We start from the raw sequence: 21,322 nt of genomic DNA, 5'->3' as shown, positions 1-21,322 counted from the left end.
GTGCAAGTAACTCAAGATAAAAGAATCATTCCCTCTTTGAACAACCATTTTATTAAAATTCCTAGTTAAGGAACACTTCTAGCCAAGAGCTTTTGGTGTTAACTGATATGCAGATTGCAGGACACAATTAAAACCTACAAAAAAGTGATGCAAGTCAAAGGGATTTAATAAATGGGTTGTAATGACAAGTATGTTTTTGAGTAATCATAAAATGTTTAAAGAGTTGGCCAACATTAATGCCTGTAGCCTCAAGGATTACAGAGCTTGGCTTGTGGTTTCTCTAAAATTAAAAGTAAAAAAAGAAAAAATCACCTTAGATGAACCTAAAACTTATCCAGCAGGGGGATTTTTCTATATGCCAACCCTCACACCTGAATTTACTTTGAACAGAACTCCTGTATATTTTCAGAGTCTAAAATGTCAGAGAAGCCATCATGAAAGAATGAAAACCAGGCATCCAAAATATCTGGATTTTGATTCCTATGTCATAATAAAAACCAAAACAAAACACAAACCAGACAAACAAAAAAACACCAACAAAAACATAGAATGGAATCCAATTAAGCAATTAGAGTAAAATTACATTTGAATTTAAGAAAGCTGCACTTTGATCCTTCTGCCTGAGCAGAGAGTAACTAGAGTAACCTAGTCTGAACAGATGCTTTACACAAACCAGGGACACAATTCCTCTGTACACAACAAATGGAGCCTCTATAAATTTTCACAGCAGGGAGACACCTTTAGAAGACACAGGACAGGTTTGGATAGTTTGTGTGTTTCTTCCTTCAAAATAAAATCACTATATTTTGTTCCAATTGGAGTTTTAGTTCCTCCAATATCTTGTAAGAGAGCCACACTACAATTTTCCTCTTAAAAGTTTTCTTGTCATCATCATCTCCCACCAAATTCACAGTGGGAAAAGAAATAAGCCATCTTAGAATCCATTCAGTTTTGGAAATCAAATGATTTGAACATTTGAACATGATGAGAAGGTATCGGGTTTCAATATTTGTGAATATAATGAGTGAAAAATCTATGCTAGATCAAGTAAGAATTAGAATCAGAAATAGGACTTTTGGGTGAAAATTCAGAAACAGACAAAAAAGTTTCTGGTCCTTTCCACCTATAAATGACTGCTGATCATTCAGTCTTCTGACTATGCCATACAGAGTATTTTTATTATACACACAGAAAGTCCAATGCAAGTGTCTGAAAGACAGGATGAAAACCATCATATTCTAGTTCTCTGGGCAACTATGGTAAAAACTTTCCTCAAAGTGATTTTATTTTACAGTTATTTCTTGTGCCAGTTGATAACAGGAGTAAGTCTTTGCATGCTAGATTTCTTTTTCTATTTTACTTCTCATTTTAACACATAAATGCCAAAACAGCACATCTAATCTCAGTAAGTCAAACATAAATCCTACAGGGACTGGATTTCTTAGTGCATACTTCCTAATGATCTGCTCTGAATGTGTCACTATGTAGGATATAATGCATTTTGCAATTTTGTATGTATGGTTTGGAGGGTAATAATTTAGAAGATATGGATCAGAGCAGTCTTTAAAGTATGGTTTCCTAGGAAAGGGAAAAGAAGGTAAAGAATATCTTAAAATACTAAAAGGACAATTAATTCAATCAAAGATATTGACCTTAGTGGAATTAAGACAGCTATGGCTGGCAGTAGTTACCAACAGCTCAAGATTTGGGGAATTAGAAACAAAATGTGGATCTTTCTATGGATTTGCTGCTTTTAGTTTAAAAATTTGTCATAGTGGTCCTATTTAATATCTCCTTACAAAAATAAGAAAACTTGATGACCTCTTACAAGGCTGTTACAAGGCTGCTGATGGATAACAAGAGTTCCACTAGAAAAAAGAAAATCAAAATCCACCTTAAATAAACTGAAGGATAATGTATACTCTTAAAATGTACTTAAAATTTCAGAAAAAGATAAAACAAAAACTTCCATGTGTGTCTGGGTGAGGGGAAAAAAAGAAACAACAGGTAACATCCCAAAACAGTAACTTGAGGGACCACATAACCCAGGGAAGTGCTTAAGAAGGTTCTGCTGAAGTATGGAGGCATACAAGTAACAGAATGGGGCAAGAAGCTTCCGGAGCATTAATTAACCATGCATCTCTACAAGCTTCTGGAGTAATAAATGTCCTTTTGAGAGGCTACTATTGACTTTTATGGTAGTTATGGGGACAATTAACCGAATATAAGGACAGAAACATGAGAAATTAAAAATATAGAAAATAGAGGAGGTTACCAAACAAGGAGAAAACAGCAAATTAAACTGATTTCCCAAAAGCAGTTTCAGTACTCTCAGGTACCTGGAAGGACAGGTCTCTTGGAAAGTTAATTTAATGGATAAGGGAGTGCAAGAAACTTAGCAGAAAATACACAACAGGTTATTTGGATGAACGAGAGAGACAAAACTGAGGCTCAGGAATCAATACACCTGCATAAGCATAGGGCAGAATTGAAGAAATATACAGAGGGAACTTGGACAAAGCACTGGAGACGAGGAAAATGTTATTTACTTCCATAAATTAGCTAGAACACTGAAAATCTGAAAAAGTAGCTGTCAGCAGTTTACTGGCAAAAAAAAGATGATGGTATTTTTAAATAGTATTTGTTGTATAGATCTGGTTTTGGTCAATACTTTTAATTAGTGACAGGCAGAGAAGAAGAAAATACCCTTTTAAAATATGCACTAAGCTAGAGGGGAATTAAAATATTCTGGAAAACAGTATTGTAATTCAAAACACTTTAATAAACTAGAGATACTATCCAGAAGACATTCCATAAATACAAATGTAAATTATTCCACTCAATGATAAAAAGAAATCAATCTCACAGAGCTAGGCAGACTGGTAAGCAGAAAGACCAAGGAAAAATATTTAATCATTATACTGGACTATAAATTAAACATAAGGCAGGTTAGAAAGGTGCTAAACTCTGGAATTTTTCAATGTCTGCTCTCACAGTCAAGTTAAGGGAGGAGGAGACTGAATATTGAACAATAAAAGGTTTTCTCCAAAACATTAGTTTAACCTGTAAGTATGCAGGAGTTACTGAAAAGTATAAATTTCAATAAAATGCCTCCTTTCTTTCTTAATTAATTCTGCGTTATTTTTTTTAAATCCTCCTGATATTTTGTTAGTGCACATACTTTCAAATTAAAGACTCAATTCTTAAGGCATACGGAGCAGAATGGATTTGTGGCATTTTTCTGCAAAAGAGCCTGCCTGGAAAACTGTGTTAATAGACAAGCACATTAGCCCTCTTAATGATGCAAACACAAAGAGATTCTTAATTCTGCATTGTGCCTAATACTTTAAGAAGCACATTCCCGAGTAAATCTATTTTCAAATAATGTGTTTTACTTACACTGATTGGCAAACAAGCCTTATGCCTCAACATGAGCTGCTAAAACCACTGCAACTTTTCTGAGTATATTAACAATTCTGTCATTTGCCTGAAATGATAAACAGGGAAGGACTAGTATGGATGGTGCAGAATTAAAACCATCCTTTTAATTAAAAATTAGATTTCTTGTAAGTGTAAGTGAAAATTGAAAGCATGTACTGACCCCGGCAGGCTCTGCAGTAATTAATTCAAATCACTCCTGGAAGCCATTCCTAGTATAGTAATGAAATTTGCACAATAACTTTTTATTAAGACAGTAAAATGGATGCACGGTAGTGACTTTATACCCTACTCTCACTTTCCTGTAGGTATGTATGTACTGCTGATTGACCAGTGCGGATGGTGGCTGCTCCCAGACCCATCCATGCCCATCGGTTCCCCACCCTGGGAGGCGCACAGGCCTGCAGAGGCTCATTCCTCAGCCATTACCCACTATCCATTATCCTTTATCCACGATCCATTATCCATGCAATGCGGAGCGCGGCCGGGACGGCGTGGGAGCGCCCCCTGCTGCCGCACGGCCGCCATCGCACCGCCCCAGGCTTTGGAACAGCTCCGGCGAGGCAGATCAACCCACAGCCCGCCCGGGCCATCCACAGCCCCTCCGGGCCATCCATAGCCCCTGTGGGTGATCCACAGCCCCTCCGGGCAATCCATAGCCCCTGTGGGTGATCCACAGCCCCTCAAAGCAACCCATAGCCCCTGTGGATGATCCACAGCCCCTCAAAGCAACCCATAGCCCCTGTGGGTGATCCACAGCCCCTGTGGGCCATCCACAGCCCTTCAGGACAATCCACAGCCTCCCTGGGCAATCCACAGCTCCCCAGGGTGATTCACAGCCCCTTAAGACAATCTGCTCCCCCACCGAAAAGTTCTTTCTCATGTTTAGGTGGAACTTCCTGTGCATCAGTTTTTGCCCATTGCCTCTTGTCCTACTGCTGGGCACCACCAAGAGAGCTTGGTCCATCCTCTTGACACCCTCCCTTTCACACACATTGATGGGGTCTACTCTCACTTTCCTCCAGGTTAAATAGCCCCATCTCCCTCAGCCTTTCCTTATACATGAGGTGCATCAGAGTTCCCTGACTGTCTCCATCGTTCACCTTCCCACCTAAAGAAAGGCCATGGAGCCCTCACAGCAGTTGAAATCAGCCCAACAGTACCAACCTCCCTCTGCATGGTCAGCCAGCAGTTCTGCTCCGGGGCAGGACCTTCTCCTCTACTCTTGCAGCTCAAACAAAATCCAAATTAATCCAGACAATATAATAACCACATATCAGAACTAATACCTGTATTAGAAACCAAATCATACTGCTTTCCTTTTCTTCCTGCTGAAACTCAGAATTTAGCTTAAAAGTAACTGTGACTGCATCTGAAATGATCAGAAGTGTCATTTCCACTCAAAGGCTGAGTGGAACACACATGGGGGCTGCTCAGGCTTAGCACGGTGAGATCCTGAGGCTGGTGAGGGTTCTCAGCAGGGCATCGCCGCCTGGCATCTGCCATGTGCCACATCAGCTCTGGCACCAGTACAACTGGTACAGAAACACTGGCTTTATTTACACTTTCTCAAGAAGGATGGATTAACATTATTTCTTTTGAATTCAAGAAGCAGCTTAGAAGCTGAGAATGAAGAAATGGTTTTGTAGTCTGAAAAAAAGAGATACACATGACGGGATCTCTAATTTTAAAATGCCAGTTACCTGCTACCAAAAAAGGAGGGAAGCAGTCACATCCAAGACTTTCTTACTGCATTTGCTGAATCCCATTTCAAAGACAAATCATGCCTTCTAGAACTAGGAACTATACAAGATATATTAGATTTATGTTTAGAGCAAAATTTAAAATTTTACTTTTGCATAACCCTGTCTCATTTTGACTTGTAACTAACTTGCCATCACACTTAGAGATGACGGAAGTCACATCTAAAATAATGACATCCTTGAAAAGGTACCATCCGTTAGTTTCTGAGAACATTCCAAATTATAAATAACTATTTAAATAGGAAATGTAAAAACATTTTAAAACTTTGTTGAAAAACTTAAATTTTGTAAGAAGTAAACATGCAGACATGCAAACACCCACTGTGTGCGTGTACACAGGGACTTGCAAATGAGTTTGCTTAACCAAGAACTCAAAACTGGCTGCTTATTACAGAAAAAAAGTTAGATACATCCAGATTACAACTGTAACCAAATCAAAAGATTAAATCCATTGACCTCACCAAAGCTTTCTGTTTCGTGACTGAGAGCCATCTATGGGCAGGAGGAATGCCTGGATGACTTCAGCTGCATTAGGAAGAATCCTACAGCTCAGGTTCCTCTTATCTCATAACCTATGATGATGCGACTTCTCTGGAGGATAGCAGAAGGCAGATAAAACCCTGCAATTATTCCTAATTTCATTGTAAACAAATGAAAGATAAGAAATTTTCTAAAAAATATTATTACTCACAACATCAAAAGTCTTTGCATTGTCTTTCAATTTTCATTGTTAATTTAACCAGCCTGTAATACAGCAGTAAAACATGTCTGAAATTGAATTGTGGTTTATCTTCCTCTGAGCCAATTACTATTTTAGTTGCAAATTATTCAACTGATTTACTAATAAAAAGAGCATACAGACAAGCCCGAGAGATTAGGTAAAAAATACATAGTGACTGAAAATTATCAGGGTTGATGGAAAATAATGGAAATTTACTGAAGTAAAAAAAAAAGTTCAAAGAACAGAGTTCACAGACTAAAAAGAAATTGAAAGACCTAAATTGTACACATTTCAGAAGTCAATTTTTTTTCCATAAAAAACAGCCTTTAAATTGCAAAAAGGATATCTTTTTGTATAGACTAGATTTTTTTTAAACACTAGCATTAGAAAAAAAATTATACAATATAGATTATATATGTATATATGCATTGTATGTTGATATATATGTATATCAGATAAAAGATGTAATTTTATACACTATATTTTGTATCAAATACACCAAATTATTAATACTACTACTTAGCAAAAAAAGAATCTTTATTAAGAATATATTCAGGAAATGATAACTTTCACTGACACTGACAGTGAACACACATTTGGTGTCTACCTCACCTTTCAGATCTTCCAAAGGAGAATTACAGGATGATAGAATATTGGGAGTTGGAAGGGACCCACGAGGACCATCGAGTTCTGCTCTGAAGTGAATGGCCCATGTGGGGATCAAACACCCAACCTGGGCATTATCTGCACCCTGCTCTCACCAGTTATTTGAAGTGTGAAGAAGTCCAATTACAGCAGAGCCTATCCCACTCCCATTTTGGATACATCAAACAAAAGGTACTCACTACTTTCTTCAAATCAGTTCTTGAACTATCAGCTTGTTCCAGGTCAGTGTTTGCCCAGTCACCAACAAAAGGGCTAAAGCAAAGCATTTCCTAAACCACCAGAATGATCACCTTACTATCAATTAATATTTCATTAACCTAAAGAATCAGTGCAAAGTGACCAAGACTGTTGTTTAATGTTTCAAATCACATTAAATATGCAATTAAGATCCTTATTTTTCCTCTAAGTTCAAAATTCTGTAATAAATAACTCCGACATTTTAACAAATTTAATTTAAAAAATGAACTAGCAGTAAGAAACTTCCTAAAATGTACCTGATAATTAAGTTTCTTGAAAACATGCTATAGTCAACATATTCTAGGCAGGATGAAAACTCCAATATACAAATTAAGAGAGCTGTCTGGCACCTGATTTGGCTTTGGAACAGGCTGCAGTTAAGGCAGATATCCACTAAGTGGCATTAGCAACCCAAACACCTAATTTTGACAAAAAATAATCGTAATACAGAACACTTTATCTCCCACAAACAAACTGATGGAAAACATTTCCTTTGAATGATTCATTTTATTCAATTTTGTTATAAGCTTTGGCATAATTCCAAATAGCATTGGCAATTTCCTTTTCAGATCAAGACATCTGCAAATATTTAACAGGATGGTCTGATTAAAAATAAAACAATCATGACAAATGCATTAAACAAAGCAACCAAAATATGGGAGCAATGTGACTTCAAATTAAGACACATAAAACTACAGCAAGATATTTTAAAAGTATTTGGGGTTTCAAAAGTGCTGTAAATCAACAAGCCTGTTGTGAAGTGCAAAAGTACAGAAGTCACACCAAATATTTACTTTACACAAGCCTTTAAAAAAAAAGATAATTCTAATAATTTAGATATACTGATGCTACCTGATTCTAGGGAGTATAAAAGATTATGACAACTGGGAAAGTAAGAAAACGACTACACTAATTAAGAATTTGTTTTCAAAATATTAATTAATGGTTAACAACGGTAAATAGAGGGTTCTGAAAATTGTTTACTGGAAAAATGCCTTTAGGAACAATATAAACACCAGAGAAAAGTATTAGAACAGAATGCTCATTTTAAAATAGCTTTTCCCTATTCCTATCGTTTGTCTCTGGTCTTTTATCACTGTCAGTTTGTTCATATACAAACAGCTCATAAATATAAAGGGAGTGGAAAAATCAGTACTACTGTATACAAGATTACAGAAAAATTAAATGAGCAAGTAGTTCCATCTCTCTGCATCATCAAAGTATATATTTTAAGCTTGTGAAATATCCTATATATGCACTCAAAATTCTCAGCATACTTCAATGCTACAAGGAGTAAGACATTCCTTTTCCTTTTTTTTAAGTGATTTTTAAGTGATTTTTTTTCTCCTCACTGGCCACAGAGGAATTGCATTAGGACATAGTCCTTTTTCCCTACATCCGCCTACAACAAACATTTGCTGCAAGTCAGCGACTCCAAAACCAAATTGTTTACAATTAACTCAAAAAGCCATTAAAAAATTGTTTCTTTGTTCCAGTTGGAAAGAGAGAGAGCCAGATGTGTGGCTTGTTGATCTTGCTCTTTGCTGACCTCTGAGTGTAGGAAGAACTGCAGCTGAGGAAGGAAGTCAGCAAGTTGTGTTAATGAAGGTGAACATTGCAAAAAAGGGCTTGCAATTTTTTTCATTAAAAAAATGTATTTGAAAGACTTTTTATTAAAAAAGAGATAGTACAAGGCCTTATTTTTTTCCTGTGGATGAAGAATTTGAGCCTTTTTTTTCAGAAGAATTAACTGAGTTTGTGTCTTTTGCTACTTTTGAAAAATGTTGCCCTTAATTTCAAAAACTTAATAAAGTAAGTTCCAGTTACCTGCTGGAAAACCATCATTCTTTGAGGATGTAAAACTCAGGAAAAGCCCTTTAATTTTAGGTTCTGAGTCACAGTCTAGCACTACCGACCAAAATCTGGCATAAAGCTGAATTCAGATTGAGACTGTGCCCAGTCCTTGGGAAAGCACATCTGCCCAAGGCAATCCCGACAATTACCACAGTACTTTTCTTCACAGTTCTCCCTGAAACACATTTATGCATTGTATCTGTAAAATACCTGGCAATGAATTAACTAGAGGTCTGTGTTAAAAACCTCATTATGTGGTACTCCTCATAACTGTACAGAACATGTCTGTACAAGATACTCTGTGAGATAAAAACAGGCTCAAAAACTGAACGGCAACAGGTGTGAAACGTTATCAACTTGTTTATAAACTTTTAATTACTTTCTAAAATAATGTTTGAAATGCATTCTGAAATTCTACAACCACAGTGCTCCTCTTTTTATCAAGATACCTGAGATGTTAGTAAGTTATCATGGCCTAAGGTAAACTAAGGACACGTTTGTGTGTGAAGTACAAATTCACTCCAGAGATTCAACTTCAGATATTAATTCTGGCACTAAACATCAATCCTTAAGCAGTTAGTGAAGACTGCTTTAGACATCCAACTTAATTGTCTGGATTAGGCTAAATGTTTGATCTTGCTCTCCCTGCATTGCTAACTTCATCTTAAACACTTCACACTACTTTTGGTGGAAAATGATGCCTAATTCTTGTCAAGCAGTTACTACTTTAAGAACATATTTACCATGTAAAAACCTGAATATAATCACAGTTCATCTTCCAACTGTCTATTATGATATTATTTAATTAAGAAACTTTCCAAAGTATTCTTAGAAAACAGGAAATTGAAAATGAAAAACAGTTTACTCCCTTCCCACCCCATATTCTCCTGCTCCCAAGGTAATTTAAAAAAAAACACCAGTAATAGATCACCATATACATGTATACACAAAACACTTCTGAAAACAGTTATACTATTATTTAATCTGATAGGGACATTCAAACTCTGGAGAATTAAAGCAATAATTCATGTCACATTTTTCAAAAGTAAGGAATACTGGCCATTTTAAAAACGGTCTACAAGATTCAATTTTCCTCTTTGCACTGACAGAAATGAAAACCTTATCATGTAAAGTTCCCAGCACAGCTCAAACAGCTCACACTTCAGAACACAAAAAATTGCTTCTGCTGTATTAGTATTTAGAATTTAGTATTGGGTTTTCACTTTTATATTAAGATTTGATTTTCAGAACTTTTCCTTTTAGAAACAAAAAAAAAATCTTGTATTTAGTTAGTCTGAAAAAAAATATTTTTAAGATCAGTAAAGTCATATTTGAGGGTTTCATTTTGAAAAAAAGTCTTAACTGTAAAAGGTCTAACAGCCAACAGTTAGGACTTAAAACATATATCAGGTAAAAAAACCAACTAACTAATTTTCTTACCAGGTGTAATTCCAACCAGTTTATTACTTTCTACCAATGAACTTAATAAAAACAGCTAATCATGCTATAGTAGTATTAACTGTATATGGAATAATATTAAGTAGTCCATAATCTTTATTTCCTCATTTCACTCTTTTTTTCCTCCCCATTTCCTGTTTTCTTCTGTCTCATCAAGAGTATTCATCTCCACTCCTACCATTTTTCTTTTTATTTTTCCTTTTCCTTCTACTTGTCCTGTCTCTAAGATTTCCCTTCAACTCCTCTCAGTCCCAGACACTGGAGTGGATAAGTCCATGCTGAACACCTGGATTTGAGATTCTCTCCTCTCTGGATCAGGACCATCCTGGGCCATTAATCTTAGTTGAAATGCTATTATAAAATTTAACAGGTATGTCATTTGCATAATTCCTATTTCAACTCCCACATGACTGTAACCAAATAGGAGATTGGAAGCTCTTTTAACGGAGAAAGTAAAACCTAAAAATAAAATATGCAAAATAGGTTTGCTGGGTGTGTACACAGTCCTTACAAATTCACATCAGTAGTTTAAAACACAGAGAATAATTTTCTACCCTGTAGAAATTGTCAAAGTTCTGATTGCAGTTTTTCATCTTAAGTCTCTCCTGCAACCCCTCCCCATCCACCTTCTCCCTTGGACCTGGGTTTGTTGACCCATCCACTGAAATAAAACAGGAATATTGCTGTATTTCAGCTATGCTGGTTTCACATCCTTTGTAACCTTAAAGCGATGAACCTCTACACCTTCCACCTCCGCAGGTGGCTTTATTTCTTTTGAACAAACCTCCACATGATTAGCAAACACCTTTATTTGGACAGACTGCCCTGACTCCACCTGGGTACTGTGAACCTGCTTTGACAGAAACCCAGTCAGGCTGCTGCTGTGTTGGGCTTGTTTTCACCTGCAAATGGAAGTGTTTGTGGTCTTTTGCCCACAGCACCACTTGTTGGATGCCCCTCACAGCAAGGTGAATTAATGACAGAATTCACTGTTACTAAAGCAGGGTTAACTCAGAGAATCCCTTCCATACTCAGTGGCTTCCATCTCTCTGAGAAACCACTTGATCAAAGCCACCATCTACCAATAGTACAGTTAAGATAACACTGCCTTTCAGATTTTAGGTGTTACATGCTGCAAGCAGTCCAGGTCAGATATCCTGTCTGCTTCCCACTTCCCGGGAATCCAGGAAGGGCTGGCAAACAGCACTGTTTGGGTCACAACCAGAACCGATGTCCGTGACTCTCAGCCCTGCAGCCCTGCTCACAATTCAGCTGCATGTACAATGCGACAGAGATGTCCCTTCTGGTCCCTATAATCTTTGTAGAAAGCACAAGAAGCTGGACTGGCACAGCCTCTAGTATTTCACTAAGAAGTAGTTTGTTTCCAGTGACAGATTTTCTTTTAATTACATCTACAGATCAAAACCTTCTAGTTCATTTCTATCACCCCGCTGCTTCCCCCTCAGCTATTGAAGTTTGCAGCTGTTCACAACCTCTTCATAGTCCTTCTCATGTATCCTTTTCTTGGAGCAGAGAGAAATAAGAAGTTTAAAGCCAATAAAATGATTTGTTAGTGCAGGTACTGGCACTGATTCCCTTGTGTTGATACCAGTACTTGTGTGAATCTGCAGTGAGCTGATGCAGAGGCCTAAACTGACAGAAGAGTAATCCTCCGGGAAGCCTTTGCAATCCCACAGATTTTCAGCAGCAAATTCCCTAAACCACTACATCCTGCTGCATGAAGGTGTTGATGCAACAGAAGGGGCAGACAGCACTCAGCTAACTCCTCAAGGTGGCAATGAGCTAACAGAACAACTATACACCTGATCACAAAATAAACTCCTGTACATGTATTGACCATACAGAGTGGCTGGTGTGGTCTCTCTCAGGGAACATAGACATTTTGGACAAATGAGCACTTAAAATCTCAAGTTACATTGGACTCATTCAACAAACACATAAACACTGCATAAAGCAAAGTCCAGCATACCGCACTCTTCAGCTTTCTCACAACTCACATATAAAAGGAAGAGGGCACTTAACACAAACCCACAGTTATGTCTTACCTAGAAATAAAGCGGTTCCAATTCACATGCAAAAATCCAAAGAGGCGATGCTAAACATTCAACGTCCGTCTGTCATGAAAAACATTCAAGATTACACTTGGGGTCAGTTTTGCTCTTCCCTATCTCAATTTTGCAATAAAACTTTCTAGTTTAAAAAAGAAATTTCCATGAGAAATGAAGGTTATTCTATTGAAAGTGAGATTTGTAACACCCAAAAATTTTTGTAGTCATATCATTAAATACTGCAGCTGGGTTGAAATGATCAGGTATTCAAACTAAATTTTATATCCTATAATTCTGCTGAATAGATGTGGAAGATAAGTTAGATTTTATAACGAGCTGTTGCCAAGACTGGTACAGCCAAAGGAAAATAATGTGCACTGATAGTGGTATGCATTATATTAAGAATTACAAGATATAATAATGAAATCATGGAAATGGAATACATTTCCAAAACATTTAGCAATTTAGTATAAAGGCTATATTTATTTAAAGCAATATTTATAATGAAAAACGTCCAGTTCTAAGCAGTTCTAAGTTCAGAAATTAATTTTCCAATCTTTGAAACTACTGAAATAAAGAATGTAATTTAAATGTCCAATAGTGATCATTTCATTTTCCAAGTGTTGGGGCAGGGGACGTCACTAGAAAAACAAGGAGACCAGGTGCTTCATAAGGTTCTATACAGACAGCTATTTTAATGTTACTTTTTCAACTCTCTAAATAAAATAACTTAAGAGAGATGCAAGCTTGCTCCCAGAATAAAGGTGAAAGTAATAAGGAAAATAAGTCCACTACAGAAAAGCTTGGAAGTGAACTTCAATTTCAACCATAACCTTAATAATGGTAATAGAGCTCCCCAAACACTTTTCCCAAATACTGAGTTTCACTATCCTCATAGCCTCAAAGGTCAAGCCAACCCGTCCATAAATCAGCTTAATTCAGCTTCATTAGGTTTTGGCTTTGAAAAACACATGGTTGTGTTTCTGCAGCTATATTTATAAATATGTGACTAAAAACTTGGTTTAATCTAATTATGGACTTTTATTCATTTAATTTCAAAATAGTAACCTTGATTGCTGCCTAAAGAGGAATTATCTCTCGAAACTCATGTGGTACAGTGCAGATTGGATTTTTTTCCCTAAAAATACATTCCTTACTGCAAATTGCAACAATTCATTATAAAAGCAGATTATATCAAAATGTAATACTAATTTCCCAAGTAGAACACCCACACAGGGAACTAATTAGGAATTGCTCCTCTGTGTAAACAAATCTTTGTACCAATTAGTAGCTGGTCAAGTCAGGGAACTCCCTCTCTCTAGGGGAAAAACAATTTTTTTTTTTTTAGCATTGATTTATTTTGCTTCTGGCTGCAAATTCTCTCCAGTTCTGTAGCAATGCATGGTATTTGCAACTTGTATTTCAGACACTTTGATGGGCACTCGGTCAAGATCTGGAAAAAAAAATGGTAGCAGAAGACCCATAAACCAGGACTTCAAACGGGATGTGAACAAATCCTGCTCTCTGCCTAAGCCAATTCTGTCCCAAGGGTTTAGACAGACCAGAACAATAACAGTGAAATTACTCAAAACAAACAGTGGAGTAAATGAAAAAAGTACATGGGAAGAAGAATTCTCAATTGTTGTTCTATAACAAGAAAAGCAAACAAATAAAAACCTCAAGGCGAGAATATTATGCCCAGATAGCATTGTGAAAGCATCAGTGAGGTGCAACAGCAAAACTGCATAAAGGATGGTATTCAATGAGGGCTGAGCATTCATTTATCATTGATGATGTTCAAATCTGCTCCACAGCTGTTCTGTGCAAGTCTGAAAGGATGAAAGAACCAGAGGTGACTCTTACCTTGTTGAAGATGATCCTGAGCCTTCCCAATACTTAAACAGAGGCTGCAATCTGTGGATTTTAAAATTTATTTAAAAGGATCGTTATTAATGAAACTGCTTTAATTAATGAGTAAAAATCAAAAAAGTTACTTAAATGCCTTCAATGGAGAATAACTTCCATTTTTTCAAAAGCAAAGAGTACTCTGCAAGGTGTCTTCTACTGTGCATTGCTTCCAGAGCCAAAGTTCAATTAATCTCACACTAGTGCACACTGGGGTAGTGAAGGACTGCTGCAGGACAGGGAAAGGACTGGCAGCAGTGCACAGAACCCAGACACCCACCCATTCCCACAGAGCAGTGATGGAGTACGAGACAACTCCTGACCCTCCAGTGCTACAGGGCTGCAAAAATCAGCTCTAAATACCACTGTTTAGTACAGCATTTACTGCTTGAAGATGTAAGAAAACATGTCCCCTTCCCTCTTGACCCAACAGCAAAAATCACAGGTCTGAAAGACTCTGGAATTCCAGCACTAGTTACATTTATATAGGAAACGTAAAAAAAAAAACCCTAAATTTTGGAAAGAAACCCCAGTAACTATCAAGGAGAACCTCCTGTTCATCTGAGTTATAAAACTACAAAACCTTTGCAACTTATACAGAATAGCTATCCCTCATAATAGCATAACTCAGGTAGTAGCTAGGACTGAACTAGATTTTTAATCAAATACAACATTCTAGAAGTCTGCTTTTCAATATATTAAAAAAATTTCTCAGATATCTAAATTTTGTTCACTATAAAAAAAAAAGAAACACAAAATCAAACGGGTTATAAAAACAACGTCAGTGTAATTTACAGGGTTAATGTGTTTAGCAGGTATGAAATGGGCATTAAAAAAAAGACTACAAACAGATGCCAAAAACCATTTATTATCTGTGAGCAATAACTGCATGGAATGGGCTGCAAGGCAAGTTCACTGAGGTATCCCATTTGGATTGAGAGAGATGCCACTGAGTGAGAAAGCCAAAGCCAATGCCATGGGTGGGAAGGAGGATAAACTACTCTGAAAAGTTTAGTTTCCAGTTTGGTATCTTTAAAATATTTCTTTTAAAGTGGAGATAAACATCCCAAGACTGGTATCAGTTTTCCACAGGAAAGCTGAGGGAGGGAAGAGGAACAACACTTTAATAACTTCAGAATAAAACTAAGTATCAAGACACGTTCTTGCAGCACTGTGACTTAACCACAGCATGAAGAAATGTATTTATGAGCAACCACTCTTGTTCTTGGGAGAATTGGGAGTCAGAAAGAAAGGAAAGTGATCATTTCTTAAACACCAGCCTGACAAAAATGGACTGAAGTAAACAAGGCACTCTGAAACTCTAGTAAAATATTGCTCAAAGGAAAGGGTATTAGCAAGGAGGCAAACCATAATATATATTAACACAGAACAAAAAATTCTCTTTTACTATTTTGGGAAGCTACAGCAAGTCAATTTATCTCTAGTTAAAATGCATATATACAATGAAACACAGGATTCAGTTTGGTTCCCTTAGCATAGTAGTCTGGGGGACCTGCTGGGAGTAAAGCTTATTATCCTCCCAGGGATTTGAGCAGTCGTAGTTCACAACCAATTTGACTTAAGGAAAAACACAGCTGCTATTTTGAAGGTTTCCTGCTGTGTAAGAAATAATTAAGGCTGTACGATCAGTATTCAACAAAGCATAAATAGCAGAGATGCTAAATTAATTCTATTTGAAAATAAGGAGTTAAGAGAAGCTACATTACAGAACGGACTACATAATGTTCAAAGGCTAAAGAGGAGAGTTAAATGAGAGGAAGTGTGTGTCAGAGGCCAAACTCTCTATCCTAACTATGCAACCGCAACATTATTTCATGTTTTAGAAGTCCTTTACTCAAGAAGTAGAAAGCACAAGTTCCAAAACAAAGCAACGAGTTTTATTCTGATTTAAAATAAAAAACCGAAAAAAGGAGCAGCAACTGAACACACTTATCAATGTAAAAACTGAAAAAACCACAGACTCATTAAAAACTCTACTACCAATCTGGTACTATTTCTATCTTATGCAGAAAAATGCAAGAGATGGCAACGGCAATCCCAGCAATTCAGGGCAGTTCATCCTTAGAGCATCCTGATCTGAGCTTTGATGCTCTCCCCACACAACCCTCAAAGCACAAACTGCAGCAGGAATTGCCAGCCCAGGAATGGCACTGTCCATGCGGGCACTGGGAGGTCAGTTTCTGATCGCTGGAGCACAGCCAGCTGGAGGAACACATAACAAGAAGCCCATGCCATCCCAAGAGCTATTCCTCATGTCCTGTAGGAGCGAGGTGGTGAGACAAATGGCTGAGCCCCACGGACTAGAGTCAACCCCCGAGTTGTCTGTCGGACCAGACACTGTTAAGTCATTAGGATGCTAATAGCTTTAACACTGCTTAAAGAAAAAACCACCCACACTCAAAACTTCACACCCTACAGTTTTTGCTAAATAGAAGGTTAGACTTGCACCTCCTAGACAGGAGGCAAACAGACAATTAGAAGAGGGCTGAGACATCTGCTGAAGACAGGGATTCTCCAGGGAAAAGCTAAGGATCATGACAACTCAGGTTTGCACTAGCACTGCTCCTTTAGCTAACAGAAAGCAAAGCTTAGGTTAAGTTTCACTCTACTGCCAGGATTTACATCCTCTGGTTGAGGACATTGTAGATGCCATCTGCTTAATACTCAGGTCATTAATTTTGATTTAAAATGCCAGGCCATAATTCTTCAAATATATATATATTTTTTAAACAAGTGCTTTCAAAATGGCTGATTATACTTGTGTATTCTCTGGGGCTTGTCTTATAAAACAAATATGAAACTCAATTATTCCATGATTTCAAGTTGCTCTGGCTCATTTTTCCAGCTTCCCAGACAGCTTCTAACTTCCAGGCTTGAAAGAATTGTTCTTCTACCTTCCTAAGCACACACTGACAATGCTGCTACTGCCTCCCTAAAGAAGCTGCTGAATCCCAGCTTCCTGGAAAGCAGGATCTGTGGCCACATATATGTCAAAAAATAAAACAGACCAGGGCACACAGCCATGTTCTGGGCTTGGAACTAGCAAACACGTTACAGCTTGTAGCTGGACAACTAAAATCCTACTCCTCCATACAGCCCAGCCAGATCCAAACAGACTTTTGGAAACAGTCCACCGTCTCTCCCAACCCCAGAACTACGCTTGGGCATTATCTGGGAGAGTGTTAGCTGGCATAGAACAAAACTGTGTCATGAGCAGGACTAAAAATGTAACAGTAGAGTTGCATGCCATGCCCACTCCTTATTTAGTTCCTGCTATGAATATGCATCACAAATACAGTACTCAGTTGTTTCTGGAGAACATCACGTTTATTAGTTAATATGGAAGTTAATTCCATGAATGGCCAAATGTGTTTCAGAATTAACAGATCACCCTTGCCTAGGTGGCTGTTGCTCTCAAATCAGGGAAACAGAATCACAAAATCATGTAATATCTGAGCATTTGTGTTTCCACAATGAGTATCATATGCGGCACACAAGAAAATCTGCACTCTCTAGGTTTTGGAGCTTTTTAATGTGTTCAGATGGACTGAACACGAGCATCTGATTTCTTAATTTCGGCAAGCCTGGACTGCTTCCAGTACCACATTAGTCCTGATTGTCAGCTGGTATAGAATGGGCATAGCTCTATCAACTGCATTCCAATGCACAGCTGAGATTCTGCTTCTCCACACTTCACCCACATAGGAGTGATGGGCAAGGAAGAAATTCATCTTACAAGATCAGCGTTTTCGGAACAAATCTGTGGGTTTATTTCAATAATTCACAAATTTATATACGTCTTCACAAATTTGGTTTTTTTATGTCTAAGTCAGAATTCCCAAATTAATTACTTCTTAAAAATTCATGCAAACCTGAATTGAAAGCATTTACCCTTATTTTGCACAAAAAGGAACACAAGCAAGAAGTTGTTGTAAAGACAAGAGACACATATAAAACTTTCCAAAGGAAAACACAACTACCGTGGTGCAAATATGGATGTAAATATTGTACTTGGCAAGAATTACTGTGTGTAAAACTTTGTATAGATGTGATTATGCAGTGTCATAGGGGACTGAAAAATCATTCTGACAATACAAAAACATACAACTCTTTCACAACTGCTGACCCACAGATCATCATCCTCAGTGCCAACTCCTCACTTTGGAGTCTTTAAGTGCAGTGGCACTGTGTACTGGGTTTCCATGGCCAGGTTTTGGTAGTGGGGAGGGCAGTGAAGGGGAACAGGATGGGATGATACAACTTGCCACTGGCCAAGGCCAACCCCATCAGTGATGGTGGCAGCACCTCTGGCATAACTGACTTAAGGGGGAAAATCTGCTGCAGAAGAGCAGCTGAAGAGAAAGTGAGAACATGAGCACAAATAGCCCTGCCAAGGCCAGTGCAGAAGGAGGGGCAGGAGGTGCTCCAGGTGCTGGAGCAGAGATTCCCCCACAGCCCCTGGTGCAGCCCATGGAGAGGCAGCTGTGCTCACAGAGCCCATGGAGACACACAGGGGAGCAGAGATCCACCTGCAGCCCATGGAGAGGCAGCTGTGCCCCTGCAGCCAATGAAGGACCATGGGGGAGCATAGATCCACCTGCAGCCCATGGAGGCCCCACAGTGGAGCTGTGGGTGCCTGAAGGAGGCTGTGACCCTGTGGGAAGCCTACCTGGAACAGGCTCCTGGTAGGACCTGTGGCTATGGAGAGAGGAGGACATTTGCTGGCAGCACTTGTGACCCCATGGGGGACCCATGCTGGAACAGCCTGTTCCTGAGGGACTGCATCCCTTGGGACGGTTCACACTAGAACACTTCATGAAAAACTGCAGGCCATGAGAAGGACCCAAATTAGAAAAGTTTATGAAGAACTGTCTCCTGTGAGAGGTGGCCCATGCTGGAGAAGAGAAAGAATGTCAGGAGGAAGGAGTGGCAGAGGTAGGCTGAACTGACTGCAACCTCCGTTCTCCTTCTTCTCTCATTTTTGAGGGAAAGAAGTAGAAAAATTGACAGTGAAGTTGAGCACAGGAAGAGGGTGGTGGGAAGAAGGTGTTTTAAGATTTGGGTTTATTTCTCAATATCCTACTCTGATATGACTGGTAGTAAGTTAAACTAATTTCCCCAGGTGGAGCCTGTTTTGCCCATGACAGTCACTGATGAGGGATCTCTCTCTCTGCCCTTATCTCAAGCCACAAGCTTTTCACTATGTTTTCTGTTCTCTGCCAGCTGAGGAGGGCAGTGACAGAGCAGCTTTGGTGGGCACCTGCCACCCAACCAGGGTCAACCCATGGCAATATTGACAAAACTGCTTATTACTCTGTAAAATCTTGAGCACCCATTTATAACTGTTGCAATACCAGCTGCCAATCTGGTCCAGTGAGTCCACCTAATAATCTACCTAATAACCATCTGCTCCAATTTAATAGTCCCAGATGAACTCGTAAACTCTGATTTACCTGTGAATACTTTAACTGTAGTGCTTTCAACTACAGGTACAATTTCAGTCTTCCAAAGAGACGAAAAGATGACAAATACATCTCAACAATGACATCAACACTCAACTAAAGACCATCACTCCAATAAACCAGAAAACTGTCTGATCTTTCAAGAAAAACTACCAGAAGTCTATAACACAATAAAAATCCACCCACATACATGAACTAACAAATTTATTAAATCCCAGTGATGATAACACTGTAGGCATGAGACAGACATCTGTTTTTCACAGATCTTGGCCTACATCCTAGCTCTGACGTAAAAAAAAAAAAAAAAAAAAAAAAAAGAAAAAGAAAAAGCCAAAAACCAACAGCTAGAGAAAAAGAGATTATTTTAGATACATAATTAGTATGGTCCTTTTGCTCTCTCCCCAGGATACCTACAGTGATAGCAAGGGTGATGTTAGGAAATGTAGGAAATGACTGTTCATTAGTAAGATCTCAATTTTCTCCAGATCCCTTCGGACTCCTTGACGAAATGCTTCACTTTGTATGAAAGTAAACGTTTGGGTTGAAGATCTCCTTAATTGTCAAAGAAAAAAGTCTGGTTTGCACAGATATTCTGCTGTGATTTCTAAAACTTCTTGTTTTGGACTGAGCAAGAAGAGAGACAGCTGATTTGTATGTTCCCATGTCAAATCACTTCACAGCATCAGTAAATAAAGGGAACAGCAAGGCTGACTAAACCCAAGCTGATCAATACTGTGAATCATTGACTCAGAGATGGCTTTGAACACACACAGGACTTTAGCTGGCAGCATGGTTGAGAGTTGACCATCCTGGTGCTTGCTGAGCACTCTGATGCAGAATCAGTAGCCCATCAAACACCATCCAGTAACCCATGCCAGAAACTGGGTGGAACTCATTCAGAGCTGCTAATTGCCTTCACTCTGTGGAAAAACTGTGACCCTTATCAGTGGGAGGGCTGTGCTTTTTGTCACAATATGCCAAAGGAAGGCAGGCAATTCTTGCTTTACTGTAAAAGAGTCACTGAGAGACTGCAGAGTAAGAGAGCTCAAGGACTTTGTGAAAAGGCACAGAGTGGTCCAGATTTGATCTCTGAGCAAATCTTCAGAGAATCACCTAATTAGTCTGCTTTCTGGAAAAACCGGAGATGAAGCTTTTTAACAGTGCAAAATTAGGCAATGAATTCAGGCATGCCTACCTACAGTCACTGGCACAAGATGGGAGAATACCACATACAGTCACTCCTTAACAACCAGCAGGAAACTGTCTGCAAGTTTGGAGGACAGCCTAATCCCTAAGAACTGAAGTTATCTCCTTCCAAACTCATTTATATCCCTTCCCTTCAGAATCTCTCATCCATGGAAAAGCAAAAGAAAAAAAAAAAAAAAGAAGTTATTATAAGAATTAAACGTCTGATTGCAATGTCAGTTGAAGGAAATACTACAACATACTTTGCTAGTAGTACCACAGAAATAAACACAGAAAGCAGAATGTTTTGTATCATGTACAAGAAACAAAGCTACCTGAATAACTTCCCCCTCACCACTCCCTCCCTCTGGCCCCAACCTCATCTTGTGATTCTCTCTAAAGAGAGTCATATGGCAGCACTTTTCTCCTTTTATGGGCAAAAAAAAAGGATAAAGGAAGTCAGCAGCTGAGCGGGACTGCAGTGCCACATGAATTAAGCAGCTCAGAGCTGTGCTGCTCCTCTCGCATCCCTACCTCAGCGCA

The 21,322-nt window shown here is 38.5% G+C and overlaps 1 protein-coding gene across 7 annotated transcripts in view; it reads right to left on the bottom strand.

Annotated features, from left to right (window-relative positions):
• Positions 1 to 21,322, bottom strand: part of CYRIA (CYFIP related Rac1 interactor A) — a 55,935-nt gene that overhangs the window by 25,888 nt on the left and 8,725 nt on the right. For 4 of the 7 annotated variants that reach the window (XM_074538071.1, XM_074538075.1, XM_074538070.1 and 1 more), the window contains exons 2-3: positions 14,070 to 14,120; positions 12,204 to 12,272 (exon numbers count right to left, since the gene is read on the bottom strand). The exons of 1 other annotated variant lie outside the window; for it this stretch is intronic. The gene's annotated coding sequence lies outside the window, so the exon portion shown is untranslated. Of the gene's footprint in view, positions 1 to 5,662; positions 5,793 to 12,203; positions 12,273 to 14,069; positions 14,121 to 21,322 lie in introns of all 7 variants that reach the window. 2 more of the 7 variants (XM_074538076.1, XM_074538072.1) reach the window with 1 other exon arrangement.

Source organism: Zonotrichia albicollis, chromosome 3 (assembly GCF_047830755.1).
Source record: "Zonotrichia albicollis isolate bZonAlb1 chromosome 3, bZonAlb1.hap1, whole genome shotgun sequence".
NCBI lineage: Eukaryota > Metazoa > Chordata > Aves > Passeriformes > Passerellidae > Zonotrichia > Zonotrichia albicollis.
This window is presented reverse-complemented; position numbering and strand designations above follow the sequence as displayed.